This window comes from Enhydra lutris, unplaced genomic scaffold, assembly GCF_002288905.1.
Source record: "Enhydra lutris kenyoni isolate GAN:26980312 unplaced genomic scaffold, ASM228890v2 scaffoldscaffold36, whole genome shotgun sequence".
Lineage (NCBI taxonomy): Eukaryota > Metazoa > Chordata > Mammalia > Carnivora > Mustelidae > Enhydra > Enhydra lutris.
In genome coordinates, this window is record NW_019154120.1 from 7,741,580 (window position 1) to 7,759,858 (window position 18,279).

Here is an 18,279-nt window from a genome sequence, read left to right on the forward strand (position 1 = left end):
GGTCCACAGTGAGAGGCAACATGACGTCCACAGCTGCCCCAGCAGCAGAACTGGTAACTGATTCTGAGGGGCTACGTAGTCCCGTTTAAATTAACCTCACTAAACTTAGGGTTCAAATGGCTCTGATTCCCATTACTGCATCCCTTTTGTACAAAAAAAGACTGACAACCAGAGTAAAAATACTTGGTAATTATCTACTTGATAATTATTCCTTTTCCAACTACCAATCCATATACAACTCAACATTAACATTAAATAAACAAAAACCAATCCTGGACACTAAAATACTATAAAAAGTTCTGTTAGGCCATATGGCCTTTTATCTCTTCCTTTCATTTTCTAGGCAAAGATCACTCTGGAAGTTTTAAGAGTATCTGTTTTTCTGTTTGCACCTCCAAAAATATATGCCATCTTTTTATAGGATTACCATCTGCCTCATCATGCCTAAGTAAATGTTCTGAATTAGTTTTATTGCTTTTTAATTGTAAAATTTTAAGTTTACACATACACTTGAAAATGTGTCTAAAGGTTCAAAGGAAAAGGTTTTAGACATGAATACTTTATTCACATGGGCAAAAGCTAACCTCTTCAAATAATTTCCCAGCCTGTTTTCAAAGGAGATAGTCAAGCCTGACATTAAAACACCTAATGAAAACATTTAAAATACAACATCAACTATTTAACATTCAACAAGTAATACAGCTTTATTATTGCCGGTTTACGAGGGAGGAAACCAGGTCTCAGAGAGATTAAAACTTGCCCAACCAAGTTAAGTAATGTGTCACGAGGAGAGATGTGGAATGTGATCGTGGCACATCGAAGCTCCCATTCTCCCCCCCGTGACAGGCTGCCACGCAGCCAGCCCGCTGCTAACTCAGCAGTTCCCAACTTCCCAGTCTGGGGACCCCTTCATCCTCTTACAAATTACTTAAGACCACCAAAAGCTCGTCTATGTGGCTTTTATCTACTAAAACTTTCCCAGCTAGAAATTAAAACTGAGACTTTAAAATATTTATTCATTTTTCAATGACAATATACTCATTACATGTTAACATAAATAACATTTTCCTGAAAAATAAATATATTTACCCAAACAATAAAAATTCAGTGAGACAAGCGGCACTGTTTTACATTACTGTAAATCGTTTTTCTGTCTGACTTAAGACAGCTGGACTCTCATGTTTCCATCTGCATTCAATCTGCTACAATATGTTGTTCCAGTTAAAGCATAATTAGAAAATCCAACCTCCTACAGATACATAGCTGGGAAAGGGAGAAATATTTTCTTTAATAATCGTTTCATATAACCGTGGGTATTCTTTCCTGTGATATTATACCAAAAATCAACAAGTGATAGTTTTTTAAAAAGTCAGTTGCACTGGGAAATCTGGAACCCTTTAGATAACTTCTTTATTACATTCAAATCCAATGGTCTAAGCTTGCATTTTGAATCAATCATCCAGGTATGTATTATTTTGTAGTATCATAGTGATTTCATTATGCAATCTCAAAAAATCCCATTTATTAACATTACCATTGGCTGATCCCATCAGGAAAGTCTAAGCACTGGGAAGCAGTAAACTAACAGTGGGAGACACAAGCTCTCCACAATTCTGATTTTTACTTAAAAGCTTGGATTTATCACTGACACCAATACTGTCTGTAAATTTATGAAACTGTATTTACCAAAAACCTGAAGCTGAAAAACCATAGTTTGTCAATAGGTCTCTTGTTAATTTATTTAGTTTTTTTTTTTTTTTTTTTAAGTTAAGTTCTTTGCCCAATGTGGGGCTTGAACTCACGACCCTGAGATCAAGAGTCACATGCACTACCGACTGAGCCAGCCAGGTGCCCCTGTCAACAGTTCTTTCAGGTAAAAGTGATATTTCCTGACAGATTTCATGAAAGAGGAGCTGTAGTGCAGCATCTCCAACAACAGCACAAATGCTTCCCCTGAGACCCCTTCTTCCATTAGTCTGTGGGAGAAACCATGCTCTATACACTTGCATTTCATCACAAGGATTTTGAAAAGATGTGTACTCAGGGTCAAGATTTAATAAATGTAACAATTTTTACAGCTTCCTCAGTGACTTTTTTTTTTTTTTTTTAAGATTTATTTATTTACCAGAGACAGCACACAAGCAGGGGGAGCAGCAGGCAAAGCAGGCAGAGGGAGAAGCAGGCTCCCCACTGAGCAGGGAGCCTGATGGGGGACTCGGGATCATGACCTGAGCTGAAGGCAGACACTCAACCTACTGAGCCACCCAGGAGTCCCTCCTCAATAACATTCTTAAACGGAACTGTGACTTGCTTTTTACTGCAAGTGCTTAGAGGTGAAGAACAGGAGACTGCTATGAATGCTCAAATCACAGCTGGGGCCACAACCGTGGCCACGGGAGGGCACCACCAATTGTATCCACCATTGCTTCTGCACCCTCAGAGAATGGCAAATAATGTTTCAGCCTCATTATCAAAGGGGATATCCACAGACCATACTTAGAACTACCAGCTTAAACTATCTGTGAAGACAGTTTAAAAGAACAAAGACAAAGAATTTAAGATAAGCAAGGCATCCACATAAGTTAGCAAGACAAGGAGTTTCACTATCCTCTCTGCCCTAAAGGTGGCCAGTTTCTTAGCAAGCCATGGTTTCATGCCCTTCCATTTCAGCTCCTCAGTTTCTATTCCGTTGTCCCTGACTCTGCCAATATATTACTTGCCATTAATTTTATAAAAAATGAAAAATAAATAACAGATAATAAAATCCTTCCAGAAAGGGAGGAGAAAGGAGAGAAAGTAGACCATATGATAAAAAGGAAAATAAAGGCAATGGCCAATATTACATGAAATGCAACAGAATTAGGTCCCAATGTTTGTTATACCAATATATATAACTGGGATAAACTCAACTATTAGAAAAAGATTTTCAGTCTGGTCTTAAAAATCCCATCATATACGAAACACACTAAAATCAATGGTCTCAGAAAGCTTCAAAACACCATAAAATCTCTGCTAGCCACTATCAGACTATCCTCTTCTTCAGCATTCCTGCGATTATCCTATTCTATCAAGTGAATCAAGTTTACTTGTATTCTACTTGAGATCAGGAATGTTATCAGTCGCTGGTTATATCCCCATCACATAAAATACCTCCTGGGTTTGACTGAGGTTCATCCAAACTTTTTTTTGAATTTAAATTCACCGCATGTTTTAAGCATGCAAACAAGTAATTTTTTTTAAGTTCTTCCTACAAAAATAATTGATTCGTAAACACTAAATAAATGCAGATGGCTAAAAATTTCCTGTGGAATTAAGTGTAAACAAAACCATTCTAAAAGCCAACAACACAGTACTTAAAAAAAATGTAGGCTTTTGTACAAAGATTGCTTTGCAAATATGATTAACTTCTACTTAAAAGAAATGTCAAAATGGAAATCACATATAATATATCATTTAAGGACAGATTTTACATAATTCAGATTGATAGAATTTAGTCAATGGATATTTAAAGAAAGACACTGGTCCTACATATGGAAATTACGAAAGAGTGCAAATTTACTTGTTTCAATTAAAAATGAAATGTTTAAAAATACGTGAGTCCATACTTAAGTGAAGTTTTTCAATTAACTGACAAACACCAATCTTAATTGCTTCAGGAAAAATCCTCTAACAGAAAAGAATGAAAAAAGGAATATGCGAACAACAAGAAAGCTAGTGTAACAGTAACAAGATAGTGAAAATGGTCATACAAATACAAAGGGGCACATTACATAAGGTATAACCCACACAGAAAATAAAAATGCCAAAAATCTTTACACACAAGGAGGCCCGGATGGCACAGTTGGTTAACCGTCCAACTCTTGGTTTCGGCTGAGGTCATAATCTCAGGTCGTGAGATTAAGCCCGAGACAGGCTCCACACTAAGCGCAGAGTCCACTCGAAATTCTTTCTCTCCCTCAGCCTCTCCCACACATGCTCTTTCCCTCTCTAAAATAAATAAATCAATCTTAAAAAAAAAAAAAACTTTGCACACAAAATGGAGCATTAAAATATCTTTTTCAGCCCAAGAAAAGAAATGAAAATGAAGATTACAGATTTAAATTACATAATTACTTTATTTCTTTAATGTATGGATTCTGTACTCTAAAAAGTAATGTATGGATTCTGTACTCTAAAAAGTAAGAAAGCATCTGCTTTTTAAGAACTTATGGTATAGTTACCAAATGTGCCAATATATGAGGTCACAATGGAAATATCGGTAAACTGAAAAATCAGAAATATCTCATTGGGGCACCTGGATGGCTAGTTAGGGATCGGACTCTTGGCTTCGGCTTAGGTCATAATCTCAGGAGGAGGGGATGGAGCCCCACACTGGGCTCCACTGGGCAAGGAGTCTGCTTGGGATTATCTCTCCCCCACTCCTCCGTCCCTCTCCCATCTCTTTAAAAAAAAAAAAAAAAAAGAAAAAGAAAAAGAAAAAGAAAACTCCTCAAATGACAAGACAATAAAAACGTAAAAAGGAAAACAGAAAAATAAAAATGACCAAACATCCTCTTGAATCAAAGAGGAAATCTCAAAGAGAAGAAAAATGGTATACTCTTTATAAACTAAAATCATGGAAATGCAACAGATCAAAAACTATGTGATTCTGCAAGACCCTATTAACTGCGCTCCCAGAAAACTTCTAAGCCTTAAAGGCTTACAAAACTAAACATTAAGGAATTTTAAAATAAATAAATAAAAATAAATAGTAAGGAATTAAAAGAAACAAAGTATGCATTCAATTCCAGAAGTCAGCAATGAGAACCACCCCCCCACCCCCGCAAAAGATGAAAACACAAACTAATGAATCAGAAAACAAAAAATAGTAGTGGTAAACATTATAAGAGTTGATTCTTCGGTCAAACGACAAAAAACTTAGTTGATGAGCAACTGGCTGTTTTAAGAAAAAGGAAAACTGTATTTATATGAATTAGAAACGAAGTAATTACAAAATATGTAAGAGTACTGTGTAAATTCAATAAAAATTTGAAATTTAGATGAAATGGGTAATTTTAAGGCAAAATATATATTACCAAAATTTGCCTTACAAGAGGCAGGAATCCAAAAGAGACTAATAGTTGTCAAACAACTTGAGGAAGTTCTGAAAGAACTACCACGACCCCTCTTCCTTTGGGGAGAAAAAGGAACTAATTATTAAAAACACAAAATACAAAACTCACTAAACCACTTCAGGACATAGAAAAAGCAGCCTCCCAAATTTACTTCTGAAGCTAAAAAATATTGATACCACCACTGGACAAAGACAATACATTAAATACAAAACAAAACAAAAAACCCCACAGATCTCACTTGTGAATACTGAAATACAAATTTTAAACACCAGAGTGGTGAGGGGAAACAATTCAGCTATGTAAGGTACATCCCAGGATTGCCTGCACAGCTGATTATTTATAAATTCATTATAATTTACCATAGAGCAAAGGAGCAAAATCATATGACAACAGCCATAAATCTCTCTCTCTCTCACACACACACACACCAGAAAAAAATATCAATCCTAACCCTTCAAAATAGCAGATGGACATTTAACACACGATTTATATAACAAAATTAAGAATCAGATGAATAAAGAAATGATAAAAAGCCAGCAACAAAGATGTGGATTATCAAGTATTAATTAACATTATTTTCAACATGCTAGCTAATTAATCAGAGAAGGGTAAGGAGTATAAATATTGGAAAGGAGAAGGCAAACTGTCATTATTTACAGATGGCATGAGTGAGTACCTAGAATACAACAGATGCAGCTGAACAACTATTATGGAAAAAAAGAAAAAAAAATTCCCTCTAGTGACTACTTACAAAATTTACATGTAAAAATCACTAGTAATTACTTTTAAAAAGCTGGTGGGGGGGGCGCCTGGGTGGCTCAATAGTTAAGCCTCTGCCTTCGGCTCAGGTCATGATCTCAGGGTCCTGGGATGGAGCCCCACATCAGGCTCCCTGCTCCGCGGGAAGCCTGCTTCTCCCTCTCCCACTCCCCCTGCTTGTGTTCTCTCTCTCTGTATCTCTCTCTCTGTCAAATAAATAAATGAAATCTTAAAAAAAAAAAAGGATGGTTGGCAAATATAGCAAAAGACTAGATTTGATTTATAATAGTTTCAAAAAAGATGAAATTATTTTTTTCAAGATTTTGTTTATTTATCTGACAAAGAGAGAGAGAGTGAGCGAGCACACAAGTAGGGGGAGCAGCAGGCAGAGGGAGGAGCAGACTCCCCACTAATCAAGGAGCCCAACCGGTGCTCAGTCCCAGGACCCTGGGATCACAACCTGAGCCAAAGGCAGATGCTTAACTGACTGAGCCACCTAGGCACCCCAGATGAAATTAATTTTTCAAAAATGTCCAGAAATACATGAAAAACTTTAAAACTCCTCAAGAGGATCATAACCGATTTAGATATATAGAAAGACACATCTTATTCTTAGATAAAACAATTAAATCCTGTCAAAACATTCTTCAAGACCCCAAGAAAACATCAATGGTATTTGCAAGAAACCAGATAAAATTATATTGAAATTGGACCTATAAACAAGGAAAAGAGGAAAAAAACTAAAGGATAAAATGAGCTACACAAGATATTAAAACATACAGCTTAGGGCACCTGGGTGGCTCAGTCAGTTAAGCGACTGCCTTCCGCTCAGGTCATCATCCCAGAGCCCCCTATCGAGTCCCACATCGGGCTCCCTGATCAGGAGGGAGTCTGCTTCTCCCTCTGACGATCCCCTCTCTCATGCTCTCACTTTCTCTCTCTCTCTCTCAAATAAAAAAAAAAAAATTAAAAATTAAAACAAAACATACAGCTTAAAACTGGAGGGGGGAAAAAAGACTAGAAAGTCAAGAAACAGACCAAACACACATCGAAAGAGTATGTGCCCATCAGAACACGTGACACTACTGGGGGAAGGAGAGATTCTTCCAAGAAATAATGATGAGCAGGCTGGATCACCATTTGGGAGTGGTGGAGAAAGCAAAGCTTTTACTTTCTTATGTAAAAGTACTGTGCAGAAGGATCAAATACACAAACATAAAAGAAAATACAAAAGTTGTAGAAAAATCTTTTAAAAAAATCTTAGCACTGCAGAAAGCTTTTCTATGCATAACATAAAACCATGAAACCATAGAGGAAAAGAATGACAACCCAACAATGCAAAAGTTATAAATCTCTGGATAGCTAAAAGAATGGCATAACTAAAGCCAAAAGATAAACCAGAGGAAAACTGCGAGCACATGACAAAGGACTAATTTCTGTAGCACAGACTGTGCTCTTAGAAATCAGTACGAGAAAGGCACAAAATCCCATAAGCAAACAGGCACAACATAAAAAAGAACAGTTCACAGAGAAATAACGGAAGGAAAGAAAAAAGAAAGGCAAGCAAACAAGAGAAACCAAGCAAGTGAGAGAGGGAGAGAACAAATTCAAGTAGCCATTCATCACCCTAGAAGATTTTCAATTCATTCATAACAATGAAATTAAAGGAATCTGGGGTGCTAGAAACTGTTCTATATCTTGATTGTGGTAGTGGTTACACGACCGAATATATTCGTTAAAAATCAACAGATGGTACGCTATAAAGGCTGACTTTTACTCTAAGTATATTCCAAAATTTTACTTATTTGAGAGAGAAAGAGAGCGAGCACACATGCACACACACGCAGAGTGGGGGGTAGAGGGAGAGGGACAGACCACTCCACGCTGAGCGTGAGCCCAACAGAGAACTCAATCTCATTACCCTGAGATCATGACCTGAGCTGAAATCAAGGAGTCAGATGCTTAACTGACTGAACCACCCCGGCGGCCCTCCCTGGAGGATATTCTATCTCAACTTTAAAAATGCACTGAAAGGAAAAGCAAAATGGTAGTATCTCTCACCTATGAATTTGAAAAAGTTAAATCAGTAACAATGTTGGCAAGGGTATGAAAAACGGATAAAAAACTTAATACAAATTGGTACGATTTGTGGAGAATTATTTGAAAATATTTATCAAAATTTTAAATTCACATATGCTTTAAAGAAGTTAATTATGTGATCAGGAATTTGTGTTTTGGATATATACTCATGCCAAAAACAATGACATACGGAAAATGATGTTCCCTAAAGCATTAAAATTTTTAAAAGCTACTATTACTTGATCATTTACCTTAGTACTGGTAAATATAGGCCACACATTAGCCCAATGCATGCCAGGCTCTGGTTTAAGCCTTCCGAATACACAGCATCTCACTTAACCCTTAGAACCCTGTGTACTCAGTACTGCACACAAGGCAGTCTAACACAGTGGAAAGTACTCTGGAACCACAAAGCAGGAGTTCATGTATTTCCTGGGTCTACGATTTAACAGTTGTGTGATCTTCAAAATAACGGAACCTACCACTCAAGTCAGTTGTGAGGTTTAAACGTGTTAATATATGGCGCACCTGGGTGGCTCAATGGGTTAAGCCTCTGCCTTCAGCTGAGGTCATGATCCCAGGGTCCTGAGATGGAGCCAGGCATCAGGCTCCCTGCTCCGTGGGGCGCCTGCTTCCTCCTCTCTCTCCGCCTGCCTCTTTGCCTACTTGTGATCTCTCTGTCAAATAAATGAATAAAATCTTAAAAAAAAAAAAAAGCGTTAATATATGCGGTGTCCTCACAACATGGCCTAGTGTGTATTAGGCTGATATGTGTCTGCAGCTAATAGTAGTAGTCAAAACAGTAATATCCCCACCGTAGAAATGGGGAAGCTGAGGTAGAGATTAACGGTATGATTCAGGTCAAAGAACTGATTCTACAGAACGAGCCCATTTATTCACTCTACAGACATATACTGAAAAATTTATTTTGGCAAAAATGCAGAGTTAACCTAAATATCTGAAACAATAATAGACAACAAAAATCAGTGGACTACTTTAATAAACTATAATCCACCAATACGACAGGATATCATGCAGATAAACCAAGAGGTCCAAAATACATTGTTGGTAAAGGGCGAGCTACAAAACAAAACGCAAACATGATCCCATTTGTGTACGTCTTTATATGCCTACACGTATAGAGTAAATGTCTCAAAGACTATCCAGCATCGATGACTGCAGCTCTAGTGACGAGGGCAAGGGGTCAGGAAGCCCGACAGACTGCTCTTTTCCTATACAGGTATCGTCCTCTTTTTGAATGCGCCTTACACCATGTTAACTTTTACAAAAAGAGCTCCATCTGTACCCGGTTTGGCTGACCAAAAGAAATCCACAGAGGGTTTTGGCTTTTGCAGAAACGGCAAAGAGCAGAACCAGCATTCCCTGTGTTTGGCAGTGAGCAGGGTGGGAGGCTGTGCTCCCTCAAGCCGCGAGCGTGGCGCCCCCCAGCTCCTGCCCGGGGAACTGCACTCAAGTGTCCAGGCTTCCAGCTACGGGAGCTTGGAACTGGGCCCGTGAGCATGTGTGCTTTTCCTGATTCACTCTGTGCTTCCATTGGCAAGACGTGTTCTGAGGTACCAGAAAAACCTCAAAGAGATTATTTTGGGGGGTATGGAAATGCTCAAAACATATCCCATGTAATTTATGATAACTGCTTCTTCACTTTACATACCATTTTGGCTCATAAAAGGTTTCACAGGAACGCCCTACTTTCAGATAGTGGGGGAATCCTGTATTAGATCTTTCGGTGACCAGGAAGCACGTTTTACTTTACTACAAAACAACCACCCCCACCACACACCCTGAGAAAAGAAAACAGGCAGGCTAGGTAAAATATGTATGTGTGTGTTTTCGGTCACCTCTTATCCAGAAAAGCAGGACGCTGATGCCCTCAGGGTCAAAGGTCTCAATACTTTTCCTAAATCCATCTCTCCCTAAACCTTCCCAAACCATTCCCAGTTCTCCCTCGCTGTTCATCTCAAGGATGCAAACTCTTCCCCTCCATGCCCTGTGTCATTTCAGGTCCCTCACTCTCGTCTTTCGCTCCCCTGTTCACAAGCGGGCCTCTTCCTGTGGCGCCCCTCCCTCTGCATACCAGGAATGAGCACCTTATCCAACCCAAACCCCTGACGCCGGACAACCTTGGCACCCTGGGGTTCGCCCCACATGGCAAGTGCTTCTCACCACATTCACTATGATTTCTGTTTAACTTACACCACTCACCTCTGTGAGTCCCTCTCCCACCTTGTTCATCATTTCAGGTGACATCCTGGTCTTGACACTGTAAGACACTGCACTTCCTTGAAAAGCTTGAGGAGATGCTGCCAGACCTACACAGAGTTGAAAGGCCTTACGTAACCTCAAGGACCGTAGACTCAAGTACAGGCTATAAGCAAGCAGCATCTGCAGAAGACAGGGAGGGGCTGCACAGGCAGAGTTCGGGGGCTATCCCCATTCACAGGAGATACCCAGGAGGAAGAAGGAGGGGGTCCTGCCACCCGTTACTACCTTTACACCGTACAACTTCCTTTACTAATACCAGCAATACCACTGCCCAGTCAGAGGGGACTACATCCTAAAAAACGTACATTCATCTTCTTGGATCCTCAAAAGAACTCTATCAGAAGGTATTGTCGTTATATCTTTATCTCCATTTTATAGAAGAGGAAGCTAAAGCTTAGAAAGTTTGAGTCTGGGACACCTGGGTGGCTCAGTCGGTTAAGCATCTGACTCTTGGTTTGGGCCCAAGTCATGATCTCAGGGTCCTGAGAGAGAGCCAGCATCAGGCTCTGTGCTCTGGGCAGAGTCTGCTTGAAATCCTTTCCCTCTCCCTCTCCCCTTCCCCAACTCCAGCGCATTTCTCACTCTCTCTCTCAAATAAATAAATAAATAAAATCTTAAAAAAGGTTTAAAAAAAAAAAAAGGAGGGGCGCCTGGGTGGCTCAGTGGGTTAAAGCCTCTGCCTTCGGCTCAGGTCATGATCCCAGGATCCTGGAATCGAGTCCCACATCAGGCTCTCTCTTCTACAGAGAGCCTGCTTCCTCCTCTCTCTCCCTACCTGCCTCTCTGCCGACTTGTGATCTGTCAAATAAATAAATAAAAATCTTTAAAAAAAAAAAAAAAAGGAAAGAAAGTTTAACAATCTGTCCAAAGTCACAAGAGAAGGGGCCAAGTAACCCACCCGAGTGCCGACCCGCGGTGCATAGTCTAGAAACTACCACCTTTTCGGACGGTTTAGAATGGAAGAGCAGAGCCTAGTGACTAAGAGCACAGACCCTGGAACCAGGCCACTTGAACTCAGATCACAGGCAGCATTTCCTAATGAGCGTGCGCACCCAGGCCTCAGTTTCGTCATCTAGAACAGACATCAAACAAGCGTCTACCCAGGGGAACTCGCTTCTGGCGTGATGGCACGAGGAAGCTGACAAACCCTCTCTGCAAGAGGCAACCATACAGTTGGGTCAAACTGTAGAAAGCAACCACTGCAGCACTCTGGAGATGAACTAACAGCATGTGAGAACTGAGAACCTTATTCGTGAAAGCCACTCAACTCTGGGACTGCATTAAAATTACAGACTTTTATGCTCCAAAACACGTTGAGAGAGAGCAGGTCACAGACTAGGAAAAAATATTTGTACATCACATATCTGATATAGCATCTTTATGCAGAACAAATAAAAAACCTTTACAACTGAATTAAGATAAACCAAGTTTTTAAATTGGCAGAGGACATGGATAGATCTTTTACTAAAGAAGACAGAAGACGTGCAAATGGCTAATAAGCACACGTTGTTATTATTAAGGTGCTTAATATTACTGGTCATTGATATAAATTAAAAGCCACAATGATACCAGCACACAGCCACCTGAATGACCAGACCTAGTGTTAACAAGTACGTGGGGAAACTGCAACCTTCATGCATTGTTGGTGGGAATGCAGAACAGTTTGACTTTTGAACCTTTCTCTGTTTTCCTTAGTGTGAGAAAAATGTTAAAGTGCGTGGCTAAATATATGTAACAAAAAGATTTTAGATAGAGCAGGTACATTTTAGACCCCCAGAAATCAGTGCCTATCAGTTCATAGGGACCCTGTATTTCCTTTTTCCTACAGCTGTAGAGTGCTTGTGTATGGACTTCATTCTTTTTGTGGCACCTTGAGGAAGTTTCTCATTTTATTTTAGTTGATTTTGTCAGTTTTCTTTTATTGTTTGCTCCTTTTGTTGTCCTAAGTAATCCTCCTGATGCTGAAGTCTTATACTCTTCCGTATTTCCTATACAAGTACTTAAGTTTTGTTTTTCACCTGTAAGTCCTTGATTAATCTAGTACTGATTTATATAATGTAAGGATTAATTTACAGTTTCCCACATGGACAACCAAGTGGCTCAACACATAAAAAAAAAAATACTGACCCTCCGGCACCTGGGTGGCTCAGTCGGTTAAGCCTCCAACTCTTGGTTTTGGTTTCAGTTCAGGTCATGATCTCAGGGACCATAAGATCAAGCCCTGAATGAGGCTCTCCGCTCAGTGGGGAGTCTGCTTCAAAGATTCTCACCCTGTGTTCCTCCCTCGACTCACAGGAACACTCTCCTCTCCTCTCCCCTTCTCCCTAAAACAAGTAAGTAAATCTAAATAAAATTAAAACAAACAAACAAACAAACAAACAAAAAAACCTGACCCTGATAAGATCAAAGAAACAAAATTAAAATAGAAATTACTTTCCACAACCCAAATTAGTAAAGATTTTTCTAAATGATAATATTCATTACTTGAAAATGTCTTAACATAGCTGTTTAAAAAAAACTTGGTTCCATGCAACTCTTAGAAAAATATTCATACTCTTTGATCCAATAATGCTGTTCTTATAACTCTTAAAGAAATAACACAAAACCAAAGCATGACAACATCCCCTACATTATTATATATGATAAAAAAAATAAATTTTAAGAATCAGAAACATTCTAATTTCCAACAGTCTGAGAACTGTAAACAAAATTCTAGCACATCTACACACTGGAGCTTTAGGGAACCACTAAAACTGATATTTATACAGGGTTATAAATAACATGAGGGAAAAGTTCATATTGTTCATTTGTTAAGTACAAAAACACAGGAAACAAAATCGTATGTACAGTGTGGTCTCGATTATGTAGAAAGAATAGGGAGGCACACCAGACCAGAAAGAAATACAGCAGAACTGCCATCTGGACCACAGAATGCTCCGTAAATACTATTTTCAATACTTTATTTTCAAAATATCCTATAAATACAGAGTTTTTATAAGAAGAAGGTCTGTGAGTTTTCTAAAGGCAGTGGCTGAGGAAGACCATCAGGTTCAAGCAAAATGCAAGGCCTTTTCTTGGCTTTCAGTTCTACCACGAATGAACAAAAATATAAATCAATAGATAAGAATATTGTATTTTTTAAATGAGAGCCTAGGCAGCCTTCTCTTTCTCTTCACCCCACCCAAAACAAATTTTTGCCAATCTGACACTTGATTTTGATTTGTGTATAGTTAGGTCTGGCCTGAAATATTCAGTCTAATGAGTATTATATCAATATAGAGTTAATACAGGCTTAATATATAAATATTAACTCAGAATAATAAACTCATCAGCTTTTCAGTGACCCTCTTAACTCCTTACTCAGTTTATATTCCACACTCAATCATAATCATTCCCTAGCATGTACCCTCAATTCCCTTTCTCACTTTACTGTGACACACTCTCTTGGCAAAACATCACTGCTTCGATCCAACTCTGCCCATGCCAGGTCTACACCCTTACAGGAAAATGTGGCTGGAGAAACACATACGACTCTGCCTGGTCTCACTTAACGTCACGACCATGAACCTCAGCTGGAAACTTAATGCTGCCTGGAAATCAAACTACACTTCCCTGATCCATTCACTCTCTCCTGTTTCTTGCCAACCAACCCACATCTTTCTTTGCACCTGTAACATGTACTCCCCCATCTTTAATCTCAGCTGATGGCCCAGCTTCCTATCTCACTGAGAAAATTAGGACATGAGAAGAAAACTTCGGACAAAACCATCCTGTTACTTTACCTATCCGTGCACCTCTCTCTCAAGGCCCTCCCCTCCATTTGTCTACTGGATCTCCCTCACGTCCCAACAAGCTCCCCTCTCTACTGGATTCCTCCTAAAAGCATCATTTCTCATGTATACAAACTTGTCTTTAGCCTACCTTCCCCACCAGCTATGGTTCCATCTCTTTAATTCCCTCTGCAACAAAACACCTTGGGAGAAACATACATACTGGAGACCTACTAATCCTTTTCTCCCGTTTTCCCGCTATGCACATCAGACACCTTCTCTACCACATCAAACAAACTGCTCTGGTCAAGGTCACCAATGATGTCCCACTATCAATCCAGCATCAGTGCTCAGTTCTTACCTACTCTGTCGACAGCACCTCCCAAGGCTGATCAGTCCTTCTCAGACTACTGTGTCTCCAATCTGTCATGCTGGATACCCGAGCACTCACGCTGGGTCACTTTTCCTCACACCCCAGTGACTTCACTCGGTCTCATGCCTGAAATAGCACTGATGTCTCCTCCACTCCCAGATCCACATCCTTCACTAGCCTCGTTTCAGTCAACTGCCTTCTTGACACTGCCATGCGCTGTCTTAGGAATATCCGAGACTAAATGTGTTCAAAACTAAACTCTGGATCTCTCCCATTGCAGCCCCATACCTGCTCTACTTGCAGCCTTTCCCACTTCGGTCTATGGTTACCCCATCTTTCCAACTGCTCAGCTCGAGTCCCACATCAGGCTCCCTGCTGGGCAAATAAATAAATAAAATCTTTAAGAAAAAATATCTTAAAAAAAGAAGGTAGCACACCTATATACCAGTTCATCACCGTCTATGAAGTATACACATATTAAATGTTTAATGTATACATTTTTATACTTGTGTAAACACTTACCAATGTACTAGCTAAAAACTCCACAAGTTCCCTAAACAATTGTACCGCTTTCATTGCCGATGACCAAGTACAACCTCACTGGTTAAGTACCCAGTAGATAAGGCCCTTTGAGAACTTTTTTTTACCAACTGCTTAAAAGTAAGGTCCAAAGATCTATGTTTGCTGCTTTTGTTTTTATTCTGGCTTTAAAAGTTGAGGAAAAAACTAAAAAAACTAAGATACTGATCCATGAAGTCCAACATCTGGTGAAGAGCTTCAGTCAAGACAAGAAAATGAAAGGGAAGAAATTACAGAAGACACTGGAAATCTTCCTGTAAAGGAACGACACAAGCTCACAGACTGAAAGGATCCATGTACGCTCAGTACAGAGAAGAACAATAACCAGGCACACCGTGATGGAATTTACAGGAGATAACAAAACGAAACTAAAAGCTTCCCCCAAAACGAGGGGAACATGACGTACAACTGATGGGAAACAGCAACTAACTCAGTAACGCTGCAAACTGCTGGTCCAACATCTTCAAAATTCCAAGAGCAAGTTTCTTTTCAGCGCGGAATGCGTTCCCAGGCAGTGACTTTCGCGCGTGAGCACACTTCTCGGCACCCGCGCAGGGCCGCAGCTTCTGATAAATGGACTGTGAGGAACATGACATGTGTCACTTCTGGGCCAAATAGTCCAGGGCCAGCGTGACCTGTGAGCGCTCCCCGCACCTGCTGTGGCAGCACAGAGCCGTCGGGGGACGGGGACGAGGACCTGCGGGTGAAAGCGGACCGGGCCCACAGAAGGCGCAGGAAGGGCCCGGCGCGGCGCGGCGCAGACTCGGGGAAAGCAAGAACGAACTTGTATTCACCCGCGGAAATTTCCGAGTTCATCTGTCACTGCGCCATCACCTACTCCATCCTGACTACAGCAATAACCGAGGGGCGCCAGGGTGGCTCAGCTGGTTAAGCATCTGTCTGCAGCTCAGGTCATGATCTCGGGGTCCTGGGATGGAGCCCCGCACTGGGCTTCCTGCTCAGCGGGGCGCCTGCTCCTCCCTCTGCCTGTCGCTCCCCCTGCTTGTGTGCGTACACATGTTCTCTCTGCCTCTGACAGATAAATAAAATCTTTAAAACAAAACACACAAATAAATAAAACAATAACCTAGAATTCTACACACAGCCAGACTATAAATTAGATATTTGGAACATACATGCTTTTGACAAAGACTAAACAAAACACAATAACCCCACCTTTCTCAGGAAGTTACTGGAATGAGCTCCATTAAATCAAGGAAGTAAACTAAGAAACAGAATACAGGTAGCCTCACTCTGGAAAGAGGAGGAAAGAATCTCTAGGTTGCTATTATAGCTCCTGCTGTTCAGCCTATTTAAGATAATGTCCCTGCCGCTTACGGCTCTTCCCAAACACAGCTCACCCTCCAAGAGCCGGCTCAACTGTTACCTCCTCCACGAAGACACAGATTCAAGTTCCCCACCTCCCAGGAGTGAATGAAAATATTGCGCATCCACAGGACGCGCCCTCCAGTTGAGACTCTGCTAGCGCCGTGGTCTATGACTTGGGGCCAACTGCTTCACCTTAGTCTCCCTTTCCCCAGGATCTATGCAAGGATGAAGCTGGCCAATAGTCAGAAGCTTCCTTTTAATCCTCAAATGCAGTAATTCTCCAAATGCACAAAACTAGCAAAATCTTAAAATAATTCTATGTGTGTTAAATGCTTACATACTTCCACAGTCTGTGACACTTGGTAATAATATTATTCCCTAAGTATAATTTTTTCACTTTCAAAAGCAATTGTCAACAGATAAATATGATTATTGTCATAGGGATGATATTTCCTTTAAAACCAAAATTAAGCTTTAATAAGAAACATCTCATTACTATAAACACCAAAACAAAATTTGCGAAAGGAAAATCATACTAAGTAACAGTACACCAATTCACCTTACTTTACCGGTGAATTAACCCTGTTGCTTCAACCATCCAGTGTTGCTGGGGTACCCAAAATAACACCTATTCCCTACAAGGACAACCATTAGCAGTTCCAAGTAATAGGCTATCTAGAGCACGTGATGAATTCACCTTTCCTAAATCATTCTAAAGAATAACATCAAATTCTTAAAATTATTTTTGATGGACATTTTTCCCATTGGGAGCCATAGAGTCCTCTGTTCTCCTAAAAGGGAAACCTTAAACACAAGCATGCACACCAAATATAATCTCGTGCTGTCACTGAAGTGCTGTACATAGACAGGTGCCTCTTCGGATGACCACATTTACCTGCTGCAAAACTTCAGGATGGTATAGTGACATCTTCAGGTTCACTGATGCTGAGATAACGGTTTGTCTCCCAGGCCTTCAGTGATCTCCGTCTTTTCTTCTTTCTTTCTTCTCTATTTCTCAACAGTCTGCTCCCAACGACAATGGGACAGCCACTGCTCCCCAAACATAGTCTCCAAGTGTGATGCCCTTTTAATAATTTTAAAAAAACATTTCAGTGTGACGGCTGCTAACAGTGATAAAAATATACGTATACATGTTGCACCAGTACGAAACAAGAGCCTGGAGCCCTGCTGAAGGCCGAGTGCCACACCTTTGTTGGTCCCCATCTCCCACCAGCTGCGTGCAGTGACCCAGTGTCAAGCAACTCGGTAGCTGCCCACATCTGTAACCCTCGCGATCCTAGTAGCTGGCACCATCAATACTTCCATGGGCTCCCACTGTCTTTCCGCTTTTATTTTCATTTTTCTTGTTCCTTTGGTCTTACATCCTGTCCCACACAGGGCTTCCTTAAGAAAAACCAAGTCTTGGGGTGCCCGGGTGGCTCAGTTGGTTAAGTGTCTGGCTTTGGCCCCGGTCACGATCTCACAGTCCTGGGATGGAGCCCCACATCGGGCTCCCTGCTCAGCGGGAAGCCTGCTTCTCCCTCTGCTGCTCCCCCTGCTTGTGCTCTACCTCACACACACTCTCTCAAATAAACTAAATGCAAAAAAAAAAAAAAAGAAAGAAAAACGAAGTCTTGCATACACGTTACTGATCACCCAGAATGCTCCTTTTAGTAATCACAGTATATTTTAAACTGATTATTTTTTTTAAAGATTTTATTTATTTGATGGAGAGAAAGCATGCAAGCAGGGGGAGCAGGAGAGGGAGAAGCAGGCTCCCCAGTGAGCAGGGAGCCTGATGCAGGGCTCAATCCCTGGGGATCATGACCTAAGCTGAGGGCAGATGCTTAACTGACTGAGCCACCCAGGTACCCCTAAAGCGATTATTAATATTAGCATGTTATATTCTGCACTGAATCCATACATTTCTGTGCATTTTCTCATTTAATCCCCACAATCTCAACAATGCTGAGAAAGGCACTATTACTATTTT

At 40.5% G+C, this 18,279-nt stretch overlaps 1 protein-coding gene across 2 annotated transcripts in view; it reads right to left on the reverse strand.

The window, feature by feature from the left end:
• The window catches only part of LOC111154286 (suppressor of cytokine signaling 6), a 31,152-nt gene extending 13,574 nt beyond the window's left edge, over positions 1-17,578 (reverse strand). The window contains exon 1 of one of the 2 annotated variants that reach the window (XM_022513792.1): positions 17,182-17,578. The gene's annotated coding sequence lies outside the window, so the exon portion shown is untranslated. The remainder of the gene's footprint in view (positions 1-17,181) is intronic. The other variant, XM_022513791.1, reaches the window with a different exon arrangement.
• Positions 17,579-18,279: the final 701 nt, after the last annotated feature.